Source organism: Podarcis bocagei, assembly GCF_964188305.1.
Source record: "Podarcis bocagei genome assembly, chromosome: 2".
NCBI classification, from domain to species: Eukaryota; Metazoa; Chordata; class Lepidosauria; order Squamata; family Lacertidae; genus Podarcis; species Podarcis bocagei.
In genome coordinates, this window is record NC_138126.1 from 56,811,960 (window position 1) to 56,835,255 (window position 23,296).

Sequence of the window (23,296 nt, forward strand, 5' to 3'; positions counted from 1 at the left end):
GACTGGAAAAAGTGTTACTAGGAAACGAGTGAGGATTGCACTCATAGTGATTCAGTTGGGCTCTTCAGAGAAGTACTAAATGACTAAAGCCAAGGGATTCTTCAAAATATATGTTTGGGTTATAAACATTTCCGGCAATTTAATTAACAGGAACATTATAAGGACATTTAAAGCAAACACAGCAGGGCCATCTGAAAGAGGGTTTCAGATTCTTCCCGGCTTCACCAGATGTCTAAATCAGTGCCTGCTAAGAGAGGATGTGACAGTACCACTTAAAAAATGGAATAAAGGCAGTGGCTAGGAAAGAGAAGGATGAAGATCCCACACACAAGGAGGAGAACCCGTCCCTGCAGAGGGGTAATCTTTCAGGGGCTGCATGCTGACAGTGGGTAGAGCAGAATTCAAGAGTAGGTGGGGTGAGGAATTCCCTTTATTCCTGCCACCCTCGCCTTCTCTGCCACCCCCTTCTCCTCATTGCGTTCTACGTGGGGCTGCCTTTGAAGGTGACCTGGAAACTACAACTAATCCAGAATGCGGCAGGTAAACTGGTGACTGGGAGTGGCCGCCACAACCATATAACACTGGTCCTGAAAGGCCTACTCTGGCTCCCAGTACGTTTCTGAGTGTTGGTACTGACTTTTAAAGCCCTAAATGTCCTTGGCCCAGTATACTTGAAGGAGCGTCTCCACCCACATTGTTCAGCCTGGACACTGATGGTCCAGCGCCGAGGGCCTTCTGGCAGTTCCCTCATTGCGAGAAGCGAAGTTACAGGGAACCAGGAAGAGGGCCTTCTCAGTAGTGGTGCCCGCCCTGGGGAACGCCCTCCCATCAGATGTCAAGGAAATAAACAACTATCTGACTTTTAGAAGGCAGCTGAAGGCAACCCTGTTTAGAGAAGTTTGTAATGTTTGATGTTTTATTGTGTTTTTAATATTCTGTTGGGAGCTGTCCAGAGTGGCTGAGGAAACCCAGCCAGATGGGCAAGGTATAAATAATAAATCGTTACTGTTATTGTTATTGTGATTGCTATTTCCCCCTACTTGCCACTCACGTGAAATGAGGCCCAAGGGTCAAGTGTTGCAGGATACCAACCTGTTGTGACACAATGCCTTATTACACAGGGTAGATCTCCATATAATGCAACCCTGCTTCAGTCAGTGTGTGTGTGTGTGTGTGTGTGTGTGTGTGTGTGTGTAAGCTGGAAACTTCTCAGTGTGTGTGTGTGTGTGCAAGCTGGAAACTGTGTGTGTGTGTGTGTGTGTGTGTGTGTGTGTGTGTGTGTAAGCTGGAAACTGCTCAGTGTGTGTGTGTGTGTGTGTGTGTGTGTGTGTGTGTGTGTGTGTAAGCTGGAAACTGTGTGTGTGTGTGTGTGTGTGTGTGTAAGCTGGAAACTGCTTTGATTGATGTCAAAGACGGGAGAGGGGGAACACTTCTCAGTCAGCACTACTGACTTGGAGCCTTGCCTACGGATCTCTTGAGAGATGTGCCTTGTTAACATTCCACCTATTCCATCTCATCACCACACTCCCCTTCCTCCATCCTGTCCCCCTCCCTCCTGTTTACTTTCCAGCTGTGCATATATCACACACACACGCTCTCTGCACATTCCTTCCTTGACACAGTGTACACAAGGTCTCCTCCCAGAATGAACAAAACAAACGCACCCTTCCTGCAAACAACACTGTTGGAACAGAGCTGTAAGGCCTCCGGTGACAAGGCTTAGATGGAGGCCACTTGACTGCTTATTCAGGAGGTTTGTCAGGAGTCAGAAGGCATTGGTTAACAATCCTTTTCTTCCTTGAGCCTTGAGTCAATGAGAAAGAAGCTAAACTGTAGGATGTTCCACTACTTCTGTCCAGAATGGTGACTGTAGAAACTGTTAAATCGTTTCTACACTGTGACGATTACAGTGGACGCTCGGGTTGCAACTGTGATCTGTGCAGGATGCATGTTCGCAACCCACGGGTTGCGATTTGGCGCTTCTGTGCATGCGAGACCGCCAAAACCCGGAAGTAACCCGTTCCGGTACATCCGGGTTTCGGCAGTCCGCAACCCGACAAAACACAACCTGAAGCATCTGTAACCCGAGGTATGACTGTACTAGCTTGGGAGTCCAGCTTCAATCTTTGGTGTCTCTAGGTAGGACTGGAAATATCCTCTGCCTGGAGAGCTGCTGCCTGCCAGTGTCAATAATACTGAGATATATGGACTGAGATGGATTGACTAATGATCTGACTTAGTATAAGGCAGGCTTTGTTGGGATACTGCCAGGGAGATATAGTCCATCATGGCCCCAAGCCGGCTGCCGGACGATCCATCGATCCCTGTAGTCACGCAGCTTCTAGCGACACGAGTTTCCTGGAAATACCTTGCCTGGCGCCTGAATCGACAATAAACCTGCCTTTGGCTTTCGGAGCAGTCTTTACAGCAAGCAAACCCTTGCTTTCCACCGGTGTGGGCTTTTGCAGCTTGCCCTGCTGCTCCTGGCCATCAGACTTGCCTTTAGCCTTTGGTGAGGCTGTGCCAGCAAACAAGGACTACTCTTTTCGAGTGCAAGGAAGTCAGAACCACTATTAATATCAATGTTGTTCTTCTAACGACCAGAATCTGCATAGATAGAACAATATAATTGTGTTATAAGAACTTTAAATTGAAGAACATGAGCATGGTTCTTCCTCTTCCTTCCCTTCCCTTTTCCCTTGTGTGTAGCTTTTTAGATTGTGAGCCTGAGGGCAGGCACTGTCTTAGTACAGTGGTACCTCAGGTTACATACGCTTCAGGTTACATACACTTCAGGTTACAGACTCCGCTAACCCAGAAATAGTACCTTGGGTTAAGAACCTTGCTTCAGGATGAGAACAGAAATCGCGCAGCGGGAGGCCCCATTAGCTAAAGTGGTGCTTTAGGTTAAGAACAGTTTCAGGTTAAGAACAGACCTCCGGAACGAATTAAGTACTTAACCCGAGGTACCGCTGTACTATTTTTTGTAAGCTGCTCTGAGAGACCTTTTGACTAAACGATGGGGTATAAATGCTCTGAATGACTGAATGCATGAATAATATCAATCAAGCTGGCTACTTCCAGTCAGGCTGTTCTTTGCAGCCCTTTCCAGCAAGTTCCAGAATATGGTTATTCTCTCCTTACATTCAAACAGCAGAAGCGGAGGTGGGTGGGGAGAGATTCTACCTAGTTGGGGAGCATGTTTACAGTATTTACTTTCCTTCAAGGAAACACAATCCGATTCTGACCAGCAGCTTGCTGAGATTCCAATCAGGAAATTATTGCTCTATCCCCAGATGCATGAAGTGGATTTCCACTCATATGCAGAACAAATCATTCATATATATTGAGGAATTTGAAAAGTTGTTTGCGTAACATAAAGCCAGTCATTTAACAAAGAGAATAAAGGAAACCACAGCATTTTACGTGGAGGAGAGGAAATGATCAGCAGTCAGATCTCAAGTGCTTAGGACTTGCACAGCCATATGTAAATTTAGCTCAGTATTGAAACTGAAGCCCCCTTCATATGCTATCTGTGTGATGCAGGCTCCCCACACAGAAAGAGCTGTGGGGCCACACTACTAGCTCCACTGCCACTGTTGTTGGACTCTCTCCAACCCACCACCCAGGTATGGCACATCTTTGTATAGAAAAAGCCTTTGTACATAGAGATCTATCTGTTTCCCTTATGAAGACCTCCATGCACAATGCATGAGCTAGGAATGGACTGAGCAGCCTTATTCAATCCCATTTCAGTTTCACTGACACTCTACCATCCATCCTATTTCCTACAGATTTTTTTGAAAGAACACACGCAAAGTCCACATTTAAATGATACATATTTTGTGCGTGCCCTTTTCAATACTCCCTCCATAAAATATTCATTTTAAATGTAAAATAAATTCTTTTTGTGCCAACCTTTGGTGCACTAAAATTTCATAATGCAAAATCCAACTGGGAGTTGCATTCCAGTTCACCAGCAAGGTAGGGACTGTGGTATTGGGTCACTCCACCTCAAATATCTGCTCCATTTCTGGTATGGGTATTTGGGAGTAGAGCTTCAGAGTCATGTGATATCAGGGGCAGGCCTAACAGCCACACTCCCCACTCTTCCATCTATGCAGGGAGTCCCCTTCATGTGATTAATATGTGAAGCAGGGTAATGTGTCTGGAATACCTAGTTAATCCATTCATTCTCACCTCATTCTTTAGGATTTAGAAGCATCTATTTTAGGAATGTCTAATTTCTGGCTCCATTTCTTCTGCTGTACTGGAAATGACTTTTTCATTCATCTTGGTATCACAGCACCTGTGAATGTTCACTGCAAGGTAACAGAAAAGGCTTACTTTGTGGTTTAGGGAAAGGTCAGATATGGCATGCATGCGAAGGATCAATGTTAGTGCAACTTTTGTTTGACTAACATATGGTGTTGTTTGACTAACATAATGCTCCCCATCTCCCACCCCCGCCAACTCCTGAAATGAAATAGAGACAAGCAAAATGGGAATTGGCAGATATTAGGAAGGCTTCTGTGAATTAACAAATTAATGAAAGCACTAATTTTGGGAGAGATCACCTAGGGAAGAAAGTATAAACCGATCCATTCTATTATCGTAGCTTTATAGTCCAAGGAAATTAGCAACTGACCCCTTACAATTAAAATAAAAAGCTGAAAATTGTTCCTTTGATAAGTGTCAAGCCTGGTGTCAGAGTCCAGAAAGGCAGGTTGGGCATTCCAGGACCACGGATAGCTACAAGTGAGCAACATGCTCTGGCAGAAGTTGAGAGTAGTTTGAGGCCTTTAGAGCCTTCACCTCCAGAGTATGTCTTCTAGGTATTTTAAAGACTTGAAGATGGGCACTCCTCCCCCCTATGCCATTGGAGCAGTGAGGTACTGGGAGAGACATTTGGTTCTTCAGGCTCAGGGGCCCATGACAGTCCTGGCTCGGGTCCTATAGGCCCTGGTGGCACAGGAGGCTCTTCTGGGGGCTCAGGTACAGCGGTGGTCTCATTGAAAACCAGTCTTTTCAACAGCCTTCCAATAGTCCCTGACTATTGACCATGCTAGCTGATGATGGGAGTAGTAATTCAAGGTATCTGGAGGGCACCAGGTTGCTGTAAGGTGTCTTCTTGAAGCCTAATTCTCTATGCAGAGATACCTTACACATTTCACCACAGTGAGGAGACACAGTAGAAGTTCTGATATGAGAGAAGTCTAAGTTTCCCCTCATTTTTTGATTATGTGTAAATTCATTCAAATGGATATCTTTGTCAAGATGAGGTGGTGATTATGGAGGCAACAGTTCAGACAGATTTCCCATGGTTAATAATGAGCAGCTCAACAAATCTTCCTTTCAGTTATGTTAGCTCACACCAGGGCAGGACAGTATAGCATTCCTACTGACTGACTCATCGCCTAAACTCAGTTTACATGAGAGAAGGAGAGGAAGGGGGGGTGTCACTATGGCAACAACAGTGACAGTTCAAGTGACAAAAGGAGGAGGCAGCCAGGGTTGCCTTTTCCTTGTCACTGCAATATTTATTTTCAGAGTGCTATAGACTTATATTTAAAAAATGAGCATCTTATGTTTCCTTTTGGGGTTATTATGAAGCACCTCAGCCTGGGATAACACCAACTTCTGTTCCTGTCTCAATAAAGCAATGCTTGAACAGAGTCTCTTTGGAATTCCTGTCATCAAGTGCTTCACGATTCCCACCCACCCACCTGCCCCTTGACCACCAATGTACAATGCTGGATTATGATTTTTAAATGAATTCATGTGTTAGAACCGAAAACAACCAAATGGTATTGCTACATCACTAGCCATGATTACACGGAAATGTCAGAATAGCAGGAACAAAAAAAACGTTAATCTATTGTTTCAAAAGCACAAGGCTCCTTTCAGTTAGGGGAAGGTCTAGTAGTTACTGTCAGAAACCCAGAGAGAGCCCCTTCCATAAAATTGAGCCATGTTTATTGTTTCCAAAGAAGTTGGTGGTAACGGTATACTTCTATCTTTCTTAACCAGTAAGATAAAAGCTGGAGGATACAATGAGTAAAACAGAAGTCAACATTACAAGGACAGGCAAGCTTGGCAGCTACAGGGTTGCCACATAGGCAGGGGGTGGGTCATTTGCTACCTTTCCACCCCTCATGTCTTCAACCAATCAACTCCACGGCTGCCCTCAGTACCATGAGTGGAAAGGGAAATAGAAAAGAGCATACTCAGTCACTTTTACCACCATTCCCCTAGCTCCCATGCTTGCGAAAGAGATGGCATTAGCAGCAGATCTGACAGGATGGAAGGGGGTGGAAGCCATTGTCTCAGCCATCTCTGAGGCTGCCTGCTGCTATGAGTGGGAGGGAGCTGCCAAGCTGGGGCCTTCCCTCACGGCTTCCCCCGCACATCATACTAGATTAATTCCATAAATTAACATGAGCTATTAGGTAAGTAATCAAGGAGTTGGTCCCGAGAGTGTAAAGAAAGCAAAAAAGCAAAAAAAATATGTCCCACCATAGTGATACTCTCACTCCCTAGCAGTTAAAGAAATGAAAACCAGGATGTCAAATGGAAAGGGGGCAGGGAGTACAGTATGGAAAAGGTGATTAATAGGGAAATGTTGAACCTCCAAAAAAACAATAGTTCTTTCCCACTATTACCTGAGAAGCAGAGTCCAAATCTTGTTATTTTGAGCACACTATGGACACTGATGGATTTGTCCACACCAGTTCCAAAATGTAGGAATTATGCAAAGTGTTATGCTCCCTTGATACACACACGTACATCAGGTATCCAACCATACCTACTCTGAGAATCCATGCTGTTTGTAAGAATTCTGGGAGTCTAAAAGATGGCATGTGTGAGACAGGGACCCCAGGACAATTGGCTCTTCCAAATGTCTGGTACAGTCAAATGTTAGGTGCATTGAGGTATTCCTGAAATCAATGCTCTACTTGTGCTCTGCTGTGTTTTAAATTCCTCTCACTTGAGTGGGATGTAGGTGTGCAGAACTTTCCCTAGACTGTCCCTTCCATGAACATTGTAAAGAGCCCTGACTTTAATAGACTCATTTTCAATAGTCTTATCTAGACATATTGAGGCTGCATGAGCACTTTGCATCTTGGAATCCATAAGGATCGGTGCTCAGTGTGAGAACTAGCCAATACTTAGCGGGAAGGAGTTCTTTCGGCATACTTTCAGTGCTTAGTGGCAGTGGACTCCAAATGGCTGAGCGTTATGAGTAGTCGAAAAAGGTAGTGGAAAAAGAACAAGAGTCTCTTTCAGGGCTTCTTTTCATGCTGCAATTTCATGTGCCTTGGGTTGTGGTTGACAGTCAGCGTAACCTGAATCTGTGGAATGTTTTGTGAATAGACTTTTGAAAGCTTATAGAAAGGATGTTCTGTCTCCGATCCAAGAGCTGAGTGATCACTGGAGTTGCGCTTATCTCAACAGGTGCACTTCAGTTTAAGGACAGGCCAGATGGACCAGGCTTTCCAATTCCCTTCCATATTCAACAAAGGCTAAGTCCTAATTCCATCCCCCCCTCCAGTAACAAATTTGTCCTTTACAACACTAATGGGAATTGGAATGGCTTGCATTTGCTGCTCTTTTCATTACGAAGGATGATAGAGCTGTGTACGTCTGCATGTTTCATTACTGTATATGTCACGTGTATGGGCTGTATCATTTGAGCTGGTAGAGGCATTTCAAGAAAAGCAGAGTGCCTTAGGTGAAAAAGAACACAGGGATTGATGGCATTTGGATTTGGGTTGGTTCTTAGGTGGAGAAGGTTAATAAGCCTGTTTGAGAGTTGTGTTATCACAACTGAAAAATTGGAGGCACAGAAACATTCAAAAAATAAAGCAACATCTTGGTTCAGTAAATGAAAACAACATTTTATTTTCTTTGCCAGTCATAATGGTTAAAGTAGGTCCAAATCAATAGAAGAATCTTCTGCACAAACTCATTGAGGCAGAGGGTGGGACCCAGAAGTTCCATGAAAGAGCAGCTGAAAGTTAGGATGGAGGAAGGCCAAGAAGGCGTTTGAAACTTGCTCTGTGAAAAGGCCACAGAAGCAGTAAAGAGAAAGAACAATAACCTTAATATGTTCAGATCAATAAGCAAGAAGGATTAGGGTGGGACAAAAAAGAACAAAGCTTTGAAACCCACCTTGGGTCTTTCTTTTGATGGATCCAAAGTGCCTCGATAATGTGACTTTTACTGTTTATGTTAAGCTGGACACAGTTTGCTCATTGGAAGGTGGGCAATGAACAATTGGCTGCTGAAAAGCCATAACTGCTTGCCAGACTGGAAGCTACACCAGGAAGGCATGGCTTCAGGGAAGACAGGAAACGGAGCTGGAACTTGAAAGAGACCACAGAAGTTTTATTTAGGCTGGGCAACTGATTTTAAGATTTCAGAGTGATGCACTATGTTGCTTTGGGACTCACACTGCCTGCACTTCCTTCTCTTTGGCTATTTAACCCAAACACACAAGGGCCAGGTGTTCCCACGCACACTGTGTGCACCTGCTCTATCCCTGACTTTCCCATGTTGAGTGAGAAGGTCTAAAGGTTGCTTTGAAGTGCATTTTGCCTGACCACCAACCAGAGCCAGGTGCAAAACAGAGGCTCTGTGAATAGGGTGCCTCTGAACACATGCTCAGTCCAAGTTACAAGAAAGAAGATTCCAACTAAATACCCACAAGAACTTTCTGGTGTACAGAAGGCTGCTTCTCTAGTTATAGCTGAATCACTCAGGAAGACTCCACATACTTGCACCAACGAAATTGTCACAGAATATTAAGCAAGTTTTAAATTCTCCTGAACTTTTCTTCAGGATGGATTCTAAGCAAAATCTATCTATCATCTATCTATCTATCTATCTATCTATCTATCTATCTATCTATCATCTATCTATCTATCTATCTATCTATCTATCTATCATCTATCTATATCTATCTATCATCTATCTATCTATCTATCTATCTATCTATCTATCTATCTATCTATCTATCTATCTATCATCTATCATCTATCTATCATCTGTCTAATCTATCTGTATATAGTGTGTATGCGTTGGGTTGAACATGATGTTGGAGTCCAAAAATCTACACTTTGAAATGTAACTGTGTTATAATTAATGTCCTGGCTCCTGCCCAAAACCAGTAACAGGTTCAATTGCTTGTAAGTAAAGAACTTTTATCATAGCATTCTAATTGTACACACTCAGAAGCTAGAAAATAGAAGAATTTAATCCAGGTGCTTTTACAAGGCAAAGGGTAACAGAAATAAGTCTGGCCAGGAGCAAGGGCTAAGGTTCAGGAGTCCTAGCTTAGTGACTTCCAAGACTGCAAGGGAGCTGTGAAGTTGTTCCAACAAGTTTCCCCACCTACACACCCAACTTTTAAGCAGAGTCGGAGAAGGCCAGACTACTCACAAGTGTCTCCATCCCTATGGGGATTCCTGGGCTGCAGACAGGCACCCCACCTAGGAGGTTGAATCTCTTCTTTGATCTTGATGCACTGCCTCTCCTGGGAGACAGTGCTGGGCCCACCTGCCCCTCTGAACCCTCACCCTCTGTCAGAGCAGGTTACACCCCTGACCCCTCCTTATCCACCACAGGTGGGAAAGAGGCAGTCTCTGGGTCTCCCACATCCTCAGTTGATCTGGTGATGTCTGGGGGCTGTTGGGGGGGGAGAGAACTTGATCAAGAAGGCCCTGCTGAGTACCCCCATCTTGTCCTACTCCCATGCCAAGTCCTCATCTTCAAGTGCCTCCCACTCTTGGTCTGAATCAGAGAACTCAGAGAGGGAACCATGGCAATTAAGTGCAGGAGACGTTACACAGACAGAATTAAATTAATCTTTGTGAGGTTGAAAGCAGATTTCAGGAAGTGTTGAGAGCTGATGGGAGGGGGGGGAAGGATAATAATAATAATAATAATAATAATAATAATAATAATAATAATAATTTATTTATACCCCACCCATCTGGCTGAGTTTCCCCAGCCACTCTGGGCGGCTCCCAATCAGTGTTAAAAACAGTACAGCGTTACATATTAAAAACTTCCCTGAACAGGGCTGCCTTAAGATGTCTTCTGAATGTCAGGTAATTATTTATCTCTTTGACATCTGATGGGAGGGCGTTCCACAGGGCGGGCGCCACTACTGAGAAGGCCCTCTGTCTGGTTCCCTGTAGCTTCACTTCTCGCAATGAGGGAACCGCCAGAAGGCCCTCGGCGCTGGATCTCAGTGTCCGGGCTGAACGATGGCCGTTTAGGGCTTTAAAGGTCAGCACCAACACTTTGAATCGTGCTCGGAAACGTACTGGGAGCCAATGCAGATCTCTCAGAACCGGTGTTATGTGGTCCCGGCGGCCACTCCCAGTCACCAGTCTAGCTGCCGCATTCTGGATTAATTGCAGTTTCCGGGTCACCTTCAAAGGTAGCCCCATGTAGAGCACGTTGCAGTAGTCCAAGCATGAGATAACTAGAGCATGCACCACTCTGGCAAGACAGTTCGCGGGCAGATAGGGTCTTAGCCTGCGTACCAGGTGGAGCTGGTAGACAGCTGCCCTGGACACAGAGATAACCTGCGCCTCCATGGACAGCTGTGAGTCCAAAATGACTCCCAGGCTGCGCACCTGGTCCTTCAGGGGCACAGTTACCCCATTCAAGACCAGGGAATCCCCCACACCAACCCGCTCCCTGTCCCCCAAAAACAGTACTTCTGTCTCGTCAGGATTCAACCTCAATCTGCTAGCCGCCATCCATCCTCCAACCGCCTCCAGGCACTCACACAGGACCTTCACCGCCTTCACTGGTTCTGATTTAAAGGAGAGGTAGAGCTGGGTGTCATCTGCATACTGATGAACACCCAGTCCAAACCCCCTGATGATCTCTCCCAGCGGCTTCATATAGATATTAAAAAGCATGGGGGAGAGGACAGAACCCTGAGGCACCCCACAAGTGAGAGCCCAGGGGTCTGAACACTCATCCCCCACAACCACTTTCTGGACACGGCCCAGGAGGAAGGAGCGGAACCACTGTATGACAGTGCCCCCAGCCCCTCTAGATGGTCCAGAAGGATGTTATGATCAATGGTGTCAAAGGCCGTTGAGAGATCCAGCAGAACTAGGAAACAGCTCTCACCTTTGTCCCTAGCCCGCCGGAGATCATCAACCAGCGCGACCAAGGCAGTTTCAGTCCCATGGTGAGGCCTGAATCCCGACTGGAAGGGATCCAAATGGTCCGTTTCCTCCAGGCGTGCTTGGAGTTGTTCAGCAACCACCCGCTCAATCACCTTGCCCAAGAATGGCAGATTTGAGACTGGGCGATAGTTGGCCAAATTGGCCGGGTCTAAAGATGTTTTTTTAAGAAGCGGTTTAATGACCGCCTCTTTCAGCGGGTCTGGGAAGGCTCCCTCACAGAGGGAAGCATTCACCACCCCGCAGAACCCATCGCCCAGCCCTTCCCGGCTCGCTTTTATCAGCCAGGATGGGCAAGGATCAAGGAGACAGGTGGTCGGTTTCACTTGTCCAAGCAGCCTGTCCACATCCTCGGAGGTAACAGATTGGAACTGATCCCATGTAACAGGACCAGACAGAACTCTAGCACTCTCCCGCCCTGGCCCTGCTCCCACGGTGGAGTCTACCTCCTTCTGAATCTGAGCGATTTTATCTGCAAAAAATTTTGCAAAAGCATTGCAAAAGCATCTTGGGGTCCCTACCAGGCCCTGCTGCTGTTTTCTGCAGATGCAGTGGAGGCGGTGAAGAAGGCCCTCTTCGCCGTCGCCATTGCCACTTGGTAGGCTCGACGTTGAGCTCTAGCCCGTGTCCGGTCTGATTCAGAATGAGTTTTCCGCCACCGGCGCTCTAGCCATCTCAACGATTGTTTCATCACCCTCAGCTCTGGGGAAAACCACGGGGCTGTCCGGGCTCCATGCAATCGGAGAGGGCGCTTGCCTGTCCACATACAGTCAATAGCCCTGGTTAACTCCACATTCCAGTGTGCCACCAGGGAATCAGCTGAAGGGCCATCAACTTGGGATAAAGCATTCCCCTACCACTCTCTGGAAGCCAATTGGATCCATTAAGTGCCGGGGGCGGACCATCTGAATCGGTCCCACCTCCCTGCAGAGGGGAAGGGTTGCGGAGAAGTCCAGTTGCACCAGGAAGTGATCTGACCATGGCACTTCTTTTGTTTCACTTTTAGTTAGTGTCAGATCACCAACATCCATAGAGGTGAACACCAAGTCTAAGGCATGTCCACGGCTATGAGTTGGGCCAAACTTATTCAGGGGCAGTCCCATGGAGGCCATGCTTTCCACGAAGTCCTGAGCGGCCCCTTGTAAGGTCGTGTCGGCATGGATGTTAAAATCCCCCCGGACAACCAAGCTAGGTGTCTCCAGAAGCATATCCGCCACGACCTGAAGCAGCTCGGGCAGGGAATCCTTGGTGCAGCGGGGAGGTCAGTACACCAGTAGGAATCCTGTACTGCCCCTATTGCCCAACTTCCAGAACATGCACTCAGAAAACTGGGTCTTCCCAATAGGACGCCTGGTGCAGACTAATGACTTCCTAAAAATCACTGCAACCCCCCCCCCCCCCCGCCCACATGACCTGGGTTGCTGTGTGTAAGAGAAACCTGGTGGGCAAGCAGCGGCAAGGACAGGCCCATCTGCTTCATCCAACCAGGTCTCTGTCACACATGCCAGGTCAAATCCTCCATCCGCAATCAGGTCATGGATGGCAGTGGTTTTATTCATCATTGACCTGGCATTGCACAGCAACACTTTCAGCTCATGTGGGTTTCCCTTGCTGATTACTGTATCCTTCCGGTCAGGACCAGACCTGGAGGCAGGGATAGTCCTCAAACAATGACTAAACCTGCCTCCTCGGTAATGACATGGTCTGGTCTTAGCATAACTCCTCCTCCTGCCCGTGATCACTGAGATCGGGTGTCCCAATACATCCCCCCCTGTGGAACATGCCCCACCCAATCTATTGGCTGAGGCCCACTCCCAGTCAGCCATGACCTTTAAAAAGCAAAATACAAACTATATAATAATTTAACAGAATAATAATAAAACAAAACAGAACAAAACAAAACAAAACAAAACAAAGCAAGAAACAATAGCGCTGACTAAATGCTTATCCCACCCCAAGCAAAAATAAAATAATGAAATAATATAATATTATAAAAAACAACAACCACCATTTAAGGTGCTGCAAATTAAAAGCGATTAAAACATTTAAAACAATTTTGTCCATTGCTGCCGGTAGCTGCTCAGGCCTCTAAACTGTAGTGGTAGTGCAGGCCCCGCCCCCTAGGCCGGATGGAGTTGGCAGGAGAGGGAGCGGTCTTCCCAGCACTCACACAAGCAGCAACAGCAGCCGTGTCCCGGAGGCCTCTCTCAGGCCTCTTATGCTGTGGCGGTGAGTGCAGGCCCCGCCCCCTAGGCCAGATGGAGTTGGCAGAAAAGGGAGCGGTCCTCCCAACACTCACGCGAGGAGCAGCAGCAGCAGCCGTGTCCCGGAGGCCTTGATGGATAGTGGTTGCTACCACATTTTTAATAAATGAAATCCAGCAATTACTTGAGACTGTCTTCAGGACTGATTTTGGAACATATAGGTCCTTTGTGAAGCAGGGTAGAATCTGTACAGAGGCAGCAGTCTACGGATACATGCTGGACCAGATCTTGTCATTCATATGAGACGGTGGCATATTTCCACATCCGGAATGAGGGAGAAATTCATCTCAATTTGCATTTAAAGGTGAACATACTTCATCCATAGTTTTCCAAAACAGCATGTGAACAGAAACACAGCCACACTTCACAGCCACAGTTCTCCACATTTTGCAGTGCAGTTTTCTCCAGCCAAGTGAGGCATACAAAATTATTAGGCAAAATTCCACACAAAAAAATGTGTACATTGAGAGATATTCACACTGGAATGCTGATGAATTTTCATGATAGCTTTAATCCCTGCCCCTCCCAAACTGATATGGAAATGTGGAGAAATAAACTTAAGAGTGGAAAAATGAGAAACCAGTAATGACAGATTCACCTAACACATTCCAAATACAAGAGTATCTCAAGAGAGTCACCCTGCCTTGTTAAAACTGATCACAGAATTACTGGACTCAAAAATCTTTTTTATATGCTTAAAGTCTTTATTAATAAGCACCGAGTAGCCAGAAGGAAAGGGGGTGGGTGAGAAAGAACACAGAAATCACAAGGTGTCAGAAAAAGCCCAAAGACCATCAAACTATTTGTCCTTAAGTGGCTTGCTGTAGACATTACACAACCTCCAGAAAAACAAAAACAAAATAAATCTAGATTATAGTGCGCTACAAGCAGGGAGCAGGAGGCAACCATCACACAGAAGCCTTCTGCACAACAGGTATAAGCCCATAATCATATGATGATACATGGTGTTTACCACTGGAACCAGAATGCTGGTCTTGGTCTCGGGCTATGAAATTATCACAGTAAAAACACACAGCTTCTGTTCCAAAGTATCTCTCTGTTACTCCTATTACTTTTTAAAGGTCTCTGTTGAACTGACACTGCCAAAGCTATTCCTATGGTTATCACACCAGCAAATGGAAAATTTCCATACAGTTATACATATTGGTGGCTTTTGTGATAGCTCACTTCTAAACTACCACCTCCAGAGTTTTGCAGTGCTAGTAGCAGGACAGAGGCCAACTCTGTTAGGCTTCTGTTAGGAGTTATCAGGCTTCTCACTTGTTTCAGAGACCTAGTTCAAACTAAGGACCATGGTGCCGCACAACAGTAAATTAATCAACGCAGAGTCTTCTTTATAAACAGAATAAAACTTTTACTTGAGAAAATAAAGTTGTTCATAAACAGCATAGTTAAAGAGCATACACAGAGTGCTCATAGCAGCTGTCTGACTCTTCACAGAGGCACAGTCTTACTTAACGATTTACTAGAGTCCTGAAGCCACTCAGTCTGCCTTAGCTTTACATAACAGCAACAACAGCTCTATTCCACAGACTACTCCATACTTGTTTTTAATACTTGATTGGGAGAAGAAGAAGAAGAGTTTGGATTTGATATCCCGCCTTTCACTCCCTTTAAGGAGTCTCAAAGAGGCTAACATTCTCCTTTCCCTTCCTCCCCCACAACAAACACTCTGTGAGGTGAGTGGGGCTGAGAGACTTCAGAGAAGTGTGACTGGCCCAAGGTCACCCAGCAGCTGCATGTGGAGGAGCGGAGACGCGAACCCGGTTCCCCAGATTACGAGACCACCACTCTTAACCACTACACCACACTGGCTCTCTGGGAGCCGCCCAGAGTGGCTGGGGAGACAGCCAGATGGGCGGGGTATAAATAATAAATTATTATTATTATTATTATTATTATTATTATTATTATTATTATTATTATTATTATTATTATTATTATTACACAATCCAGACAGCTCCCTGACTGAGGCCCACAGAGAGGCTGGCTACTTTTTATAGGGAGAATGAGTCTTTGCCCAAGATGAGTCACGAGTCACAGTAACTTAGCAGTTTGCTGTTAACAGTTAGCAGTTAGCAGGCTTGAATGACTTTGTAGGCCTTACTGCTTCTGCTCTCAAGAACCTTTGTCTCATGACACATGAAGTCCCCATGTCCCTCTGGAGGCAACCTCATTTCTTTGAAACAGGATCAGAGGGGAGAGTGTAGGAATTAACCCCCTACTGGCTGGACAAGATGTCCACGTACGTCCCTGCCCCTAAAGTCCAAAAGTTGTGCAGAACAGCAGCAAGTAACAGCTGGCTATGCATCATCCAGACCTAGCAGGGTCAGAGGCAAATGACACAGCCCAGGGCAGGCTCAGGTCAAGTCTGAAAACAGCAGCTGAGAGTTTGAAGGGACAAACTTTTAAGGGAGTGATGTGCTTAGGTTCATTCATTTTAGGCACCAATCAAGAAAATGTAGCCCAAACAAGATGTTAAGAATAATCCTCCAATCAAATCGATTTCTTTGAAATTATTTGAATACTAGTTGTCAGGTTCTCTCTCTCTCTCTTTCAATGCAGTTGCAAAATTCTGCTTGTCAGCTCTGTCTGGATGAATACAATATTAGCTATTCATTCACAGTCTCCTACACTTGTTTGATATCACCATAAGAAATAAAATTGGGGATCTATGCTGACATGTTCTTGGGCGCTATTTTTATCAAAGTTTAGCTGTACATTTTTAGCATTGCCCAAAAAACCCCACATGATGTGATGTGGAATTTCCACAGCTTCCTTTGATTTCACTGCTCTTTCTTACTGAGTGATTACAACAGGGATGGCTAATGTGGTACTTGCAGGTGCCAATCTTGACATAGATATGGGGTCACCAACCCAGCGCCCACGAGCACCAGTGTGACTGCCAGTACTTCCTTTGGCACCTGCAAAATGTTTCAGTAAATATCCCATCAAAAAATCATAATCAACGAGAGATTGTTTGCTCATCCTGCTGTTTACACTTGTTTGGAGTCTTAAAGCAATGATTTCTATAATGGGAGAAGCCATACCCATGGGACTTCTGCTTCCCTCAGAGCTTCTAAAGGGACACAACCTCTATCCCCTCTCTGCTAAGAGATGAATGGCAAGTGACTTGCACTACAACCTCCCCCTTTTCTATTTTGTCACCCTTTTTCAAAACTCCTTCAGGGAATTACCATGATGTCTTGATGTATACGGTCGGGGCTTGATGGTTGCTGTCACATTGTTAGGCAGCAATTGGTAACTACTGGTGTTGGGTGGGTCGCATGCTACGTTTTCACCCAGGGAGGTGGAGCAGTAGCATGGGGATTTACCCCTACGCCATGGGACCTGACCACAGGGAAGCAGCGGCAGTATGCGTGAACTGCGCCTGAGTTTCAGTAGTTTACCATTCTGCCTCCTTCACCACAGGAAAATAACAAGGGTTTAATAAAACTAAGGAAGAGTCTAAAGAAGAAGCAATCATTGTATCCAAAGAAAAATAAGCAAAGGATGTGCATGTTCCAACTACAACAAATAATGCCATGCAGACGCCTAGTAAAATCAACTTGAAATGCAGCAACAAATCCACCCCTGCAGGGAGAGGGCAGGAGAAGTCATTTAAGCTCTACTAGTTACCAAGTCATGTAACAATCAACACATTTCCCTCCTTTCATGAAATTGTTTGTGAGCTTTTCCTGCAGCATGAAGTTGCTTGGAAGTCATTTGTGGGAAGAAACATCCTCCATTCACATCTGGTTTCAGTTCAGATTGGAACCAAATTCCTGTACCAACTAACAGGCCCATCCCAGTTCTGATTCAAAGCTGTTTACTACACAAAAACACCTCTAAAGAGTTGAAAGTGGTCTACAATAGGAAGCTCCTAGTCAACTCTGGTGGACTGAACACAATGTGCTGTTTTGCTTGTGATGTTTTAATATATCCATGAGCTATTGAACCAGGGTATTCTGCTAGATAGAAGTACAACAGCCTTGAGGTCAGGCCAGGCCTATCACCCTCTCATAAATGGAATGGAGAAATCACAGCAGCCCATTGCCTTCCTCTTGTCTTGGCCAAGGTCTTTCACAGTCTTATTACTTTATCATTTATTTAAGTCACCCTTCATCAAATCAGATTTCAAGTCCATGTGTAACACACTATCCTTCCAAAGAGAAACATAGCACCCACTGATTTCTATGGGAAATGTTTATGGTGTTTGGGACAGGAATGGGTTTCAATGACTACTATCTATCAGTGGCAACCAGACACTATGGCTATATACGACTTCCACTCTTGGAGACTCTGAATTCTGGTTGCTGGGAATCACTCCCAACAGAATGCGTACAACCATTTTCTCACACTGACTTCTTAGTGATGATTCCACATTAGGCCAGGCTTTCTATTTTTCATTACTTTATAGTCCTTCCCATTATTAATTAATTATCCATTCATTTCATCCAGCTCAATGCTCCCAGAGCTTTTACCATAGAAGCAAAACTTTCCCCGAGCAATTCACCTTCGCATCTTCTTTCCTTGTTCTTCGTTGACTATGTTAACCTAAAATACATTAAATTTCCCAGTTAGTAATCTATGTTGCTTCTGCCTTTTCCCACTCTTGAGCTACCAATATTCTTGCTGCCGTAACATATAAATTCATTTCCTGAATCTGATCCAATGCCTTCCAGATAAGTCAATAAGATTCTTATTGGTTCAATGGAACTTCTATTCCTTTCATTCTTTGGTGACAATGACAATGTAGCCTTCATATTTGGCTGCACAGTGATATCATAAAGAGTGAATAAAGTCATCCCACTACTCAAGCTGAACAAGAACTGAACCTATTTATTCTCTGAGTTGTATACAATAAAGATAAAAAGGTAAAGGTAAAGGACCTCTGACAGTTAAGTCCAGTCGCGAACGAATTTGGGGTTGCGGCGCTCATCTCGCTTTACTGGCCGAGGGAGCCAACATTTTTCCGCAGACAGTTTTTCCAGGTCATGTGGCCAGCACGACTAAGCCGCTTCTGGTGAAAACAGAGCAGCGCACGAAAACACCGTTTACCTTCCTGCTGGAGTGGTACCTATTTATCTACTTGCACTTTGATGTGCTTTCAAACTGCTAGGTTGGCAGGAGCTGGGACCGAGCAACAGGAACTCACCCCGTTGCGGGGATTTGAACTGTTGACCTTCCGCTACAATAAAGGTAGAAAAGCTATAATGCAGATAAATTTAGGATGGATAAGGCTATCAGCAGCTACTAGACACAATGGCTATGTTCTATCGCAACATCAGCGGGTGTATGTACCTGAATGGCAGGCTCTGGGAATTACAAAGGTGGAGAGTGCTGTTATGCTCAGGTTATGCTTCAAGGGTTTCCACAGGCATCTGGGTGGCCACTGTGAGAACAGGAGGCTGGACTAGAAGGGCAACTGGCCTGATTCAAGAAGCTCCTTTTAGGGTTTTTGTTAAAATTAACTATAAATTAGAAAACTTGCTTAAAATGCCTGCTGAAAGAAGGCTGCAAGTTCAGTGGGGAAGGGGCTTGTCTTGGAGAGAGTTCCACAGAATTGGGCCCACAATATGGAAAACACAGCTCCTGTTGGTTATGAGCTGTGCATCTGGGCCATGAGGGATTACTAACAGCGACTCACTTGAAGGCCTCAGTGATAGGGTAGGGATATAAGGAATCAGGTGGTATCAGTGCTCCCTGGCTTGTCAAATGTCAGGCAGCAGAGAAACCAACCCTTACAACAGGTTGCCAGGAATGGATAAGACAAGGAAACGTCCCTACCATCTGCTTTTATTCAATATTTACAGAAAGACGCTTGGGGATGTAGCCTCTTGGAATAATGGTGTTGCTCCAAGTGACCCTCTACCCCCTTTTCTCCAACGTCCTCATTTGTCACCTTCTCCCCTACGGGTGGCACCGAGGGCCCTTTGCTTCTGAGCCCTTTGCTCTACTACTTTCAGTGCTCACCGGGTTCTGCGAGAAGGGGGTTCTGGAATGCTTTCTAAGGATACTGTGTCCATCAGCTGTTGCCTTCCTGGTTCTTCCTCCTCCTCTTCTCCCATTCTTTCCCAGCTTTCCCCCTCATCTGCCTCTGAACTGTGACTTCCCTCACACCCTTGTTGTAATTCTGCACTGTCTTCTTCTTCTCTGGAGGGGTCAGGCTGGAGAGGCGGTCTCCACCATTCCTCTTCTGTCCAGTCCCTGAGATCAAATGACACAATAACAGTTCAATTGTCTGTCAGCAATTTTTTTTTGTCCTAATCTCGCCTTAGTCACACACACGCACGACTAGTTCTTCGGACAAAATGGGGGTAGGGGTGGGCATTAGGGTGAACATCCGAATGTGTACCCCCATCCACATTTTTCACCCCCTAATCAATGAAACATGACTGAATTGGGGTCAAGGAGTGTCATCTTCACTGCGTTCGCAGTGAGGACATGCTTCCCTCCTTGAGGAGCGTATTTTGTGCAACACAAAAAATGTTTGCAAAGCATGACCTGTCACTGCGGTGTTTACAATCCAGAGACTTCCTCCAATTACTTAAATTGCTTAAATTTTTCCTTGTCTTCCAGATCTTAGCACTTTCCTTGCTGATAGGCATATCCAATAAACCGTCGGCACAGAATGACAGCTGGTGCTGCCGCTTAACCTGCTCCGTAACCCCAGCACTAATACTTTCTTCCTCTAGAAATTCCAGACAGAAGCATCAGCTGTCCTGACAGCACAGTTAACCTCATTTGAAAGCTCACTTCCTCTTGCTCATGCAATCTCTAGCGGCAGCATCATATTTGGGTGGCTTTGTTTGAACAGGGCACATGTCTCCTGTCCTTCCCCTGAGGAGGTCTGTCTTGGAATGTGTTGCTGAACTGTCTTTCAGCAATGTGCTGGCATGTCAACAGCAGTTGAGGAGTCCTTTTCACATGGAGAACCTGTGGCCCTACAGACTCCAACTCCCATCAGCCTCGGTCAGTGTGGCCAATGGCCAAGGATGACGGGGGCTGTAGTTCAGCAACATCCAGAGAGCCACTGGCTCCTCTCACTCCTGCTGTAGAATCTCAGATTCCAAGAGCACATGGTCCAACTCATCCTTAGCAGTGAGCAAACCTCGTAACCATTGGAATTTGGTTTTCATCACAATAGCAACCAAATATTTGCTATGTTACTAGAAACAGCAGGCATGGTTCCAGGGGTCTGATTTCTTGGAAATGCATTTGTCTTAACCATTTGAACTTAGGGTGTGTCCACTTTGCAGACTTAAGACTGGTTTAACAACCCTTTACTCTCCCCAAGGGATCCTGGGAAATGGAGTTCTACTTGGACGGCTCACAATTTTCAGCATAATTCTCGGCATCATCACCAGTGTATGGTTCCCAAGAAGCTTTTGGGGAAAGACCAGATAGCAAACCAATTGAATCTCTCTCTCTCTCTCTCTCTCTCTCTCTCTCTCTCTCTCTCTCTCTCTCTCTCACACACACACACACACACACACACACACACACACACACCTACCTGCTTAGTATGTATGTACAAGGAGCATTGCTCACCAACCCCATAGATTCCTCAACCCCTGGACAACCCCCAACACTTTTCCAACCCCAAACTACTCCATCCTCTCACAGCTGCAAGCACCCCATATCCTCAAAGTGCCTTCAAACCCTGCATATCCTCACAGGTCCTTCATATCCTTCCACCACTGCTTTCCCCCCTGCCCCCAACCTCTGCTGTTGTTTAAGGTAAAGGACCCCTGACCATTAGGCCCAGTCGTCGCCGACTCTGGGGTTGCGGCGCTCATCTTGCTTTATTGGCTGAGGGAGCTGGCGTACAGCTTCCGGGTCATGTGCTGTCATTTAAAAACCTAACTTCTCCTTTGCTCCTCTCCCCTGCCTCCTGACTTCCTGCAAATCCAAGGCGGCGATGTGGGTATCATCCCAAGTGGGAATGTGCAATGAAAGCCTTACACACATGTATGCACAAATGTGCACACGGACACATCTCATGCCTTTTGTTCTGTGAGGTTTAAGAGGGATGGAGGTAGGCCTTCTATCTGGCTGGCATTTTATCAACTGGCCTGAATGCGCAGTAGTGAGGAATGTGCTGAACCTGAATTAGTCCAGTCATTACTGTACCTTCCTCCTGTGTAATGCAACATGGGATATTCCTGGATCGTAGTGCTGATCTAGTGGGTGGGGTGAGAACTGCCAGCAACAGGGAAATGGGGGGGGAGGGGGAGGAAGGTCTTGGAGGTAGCCGAGCTATTTGAAAGGAAAAGGTAGCAGCCCCAAATAGATAGAGGCTGTTGAAAAGATAGTATTGTGATTGCTTTGGACAGAAACAATATACCTGAATGAACTGAAGTTAGAATAATCTGCGCTTTGGGACTCTGCATAAGAGAAAAATCTTTAAAACAAAATTGAACCCTATTCAGGGCAGCAAACAGTCATAGCCTGATAAATTAAGACTGATTCTGCTTCCTAACTTTGCTTTTGTTCCCTGATTCCCCATCCCGTTCCATTCTCTGTCTACTATAAATTTCTTGAAAAAATGCAGCCAGCGTCCTTCCCTGTATATCCACCCCATACCTAACATGGTGGGTGCCTGCCTGTAGGAGCTGCTGTAACACAAACAATAGTTAAACTTGTGAATGACAAATGGGGAAAGTGCAGTGAGGATGGATTATGCGGTGATTTGTTTTCTCTGGATTGCCATTCTTTCCTCTAGAACAAATTTGTACATGCTGCCCTCCCCTCCCAAGTAAGGAGAGAGAGAGAGAGAGAGAGAGAGAGAGAGAGAGAAGGAAACAATTAAGATTTGCTGCCCCAATACTTGCCAAGCGGCAAAGCACTTTGGATTCCTGTCTCAGCTGGCTTCGAGCCCAAATGGAAGCCATTCCTTGCAGACAATGATGTCCTGCCAGCTTCACAATCTCGCAGCAGGAAAACACACTAAGTCTAAAGAAAACTGATGATTTTGTGCTTGTACTTGCAAAAGCTCCATTTCAGGAGATGGCAAGCTCCGAAGAATCCCACGTAAACGGCTTGAACTTTGGCTTGCATACCAGTGCACAAAAAGGAAATGACAACTGCTTACAGTCACTACCGGAGGAATGAGGATCCCACTCTGCTCCTCGCTTTGTTTGCATTGCTGTTGTGCTTTGTTTGCAGAGCATGACCAAATGGGGTGTGCCGTCAACCAGCAGAGAACAGCCTAGAAGAGGTCAAGCATGTGCAATTTGCACTACCAACTAAAAGCCAACTCACAGGGCCAGGGCCTGTATTTTAACCCTCACCTTGCTGATTTGCACAATACCCACTAGTCTGCCACTTGCCATTACTTGAACACTTTGTGAAAATCAGCGAGCTGTTATGATAGACAGCGACAGGTGCATTCAGGTGCATAGCAGGGATGTTCCACCCAGCCTTTGCAGCAACAGCAGTGATTTGTTTAGAAGGGCGAACAATTGAGGAATATGTCGCAAAGGTGAGAAAGCCTCAGTAACTTTTTTACAGCTCGAACAACAGCGTTGACTTGCTCAAGAGAGACATTATTCTTGAGCAAATGGAGGCCACCCATTTCTCTTTGAATTGTAGCACAGCAGCCACCATAGGTGAGGTGAAATTTGCTCTGTTGGGGAAGGGGTGCATAATTTCTTGCAATATCCCTCCCCCAAGCTGTCTTTTCCAGAATTTAGAGAAGGTGTGTTTTAATTCCTAACATATTTCTCTCCCCTCCCCCAAGATTAGCATATTCCACTGCTAACTGCGCAGGAGACATAGATGTCAAGTGTCCCTTAT

General features: G+C 45.6%; 1 long non-coding RNA gene across 1 annotated transcript in view; it reads right to left on the reverse strand.

Annotated features, from left to right (window-relative positions):
- LOC308582261 overlaps positions 1-22,507 on the reverse strand; it is a 39,709-nt gene extending 17,202 nt beyond the window's left edge. The window contains exons 1-2 of the long non-coding RNA XR_014005585.1: positions 22,485-22,507; positions 19,286-19,408 (exon numbers count right to left, since the gene is read on the reverse strand). This is a non-coding gene — a long non-coding RNA (uncharacterized lncRNA). The remainder of the gene's footprint in view (positions 1-19,285; positions 19,409-22,484) is intronic.
- Positions 22,508-23,296: the final 789 nt, after the last annotated feature.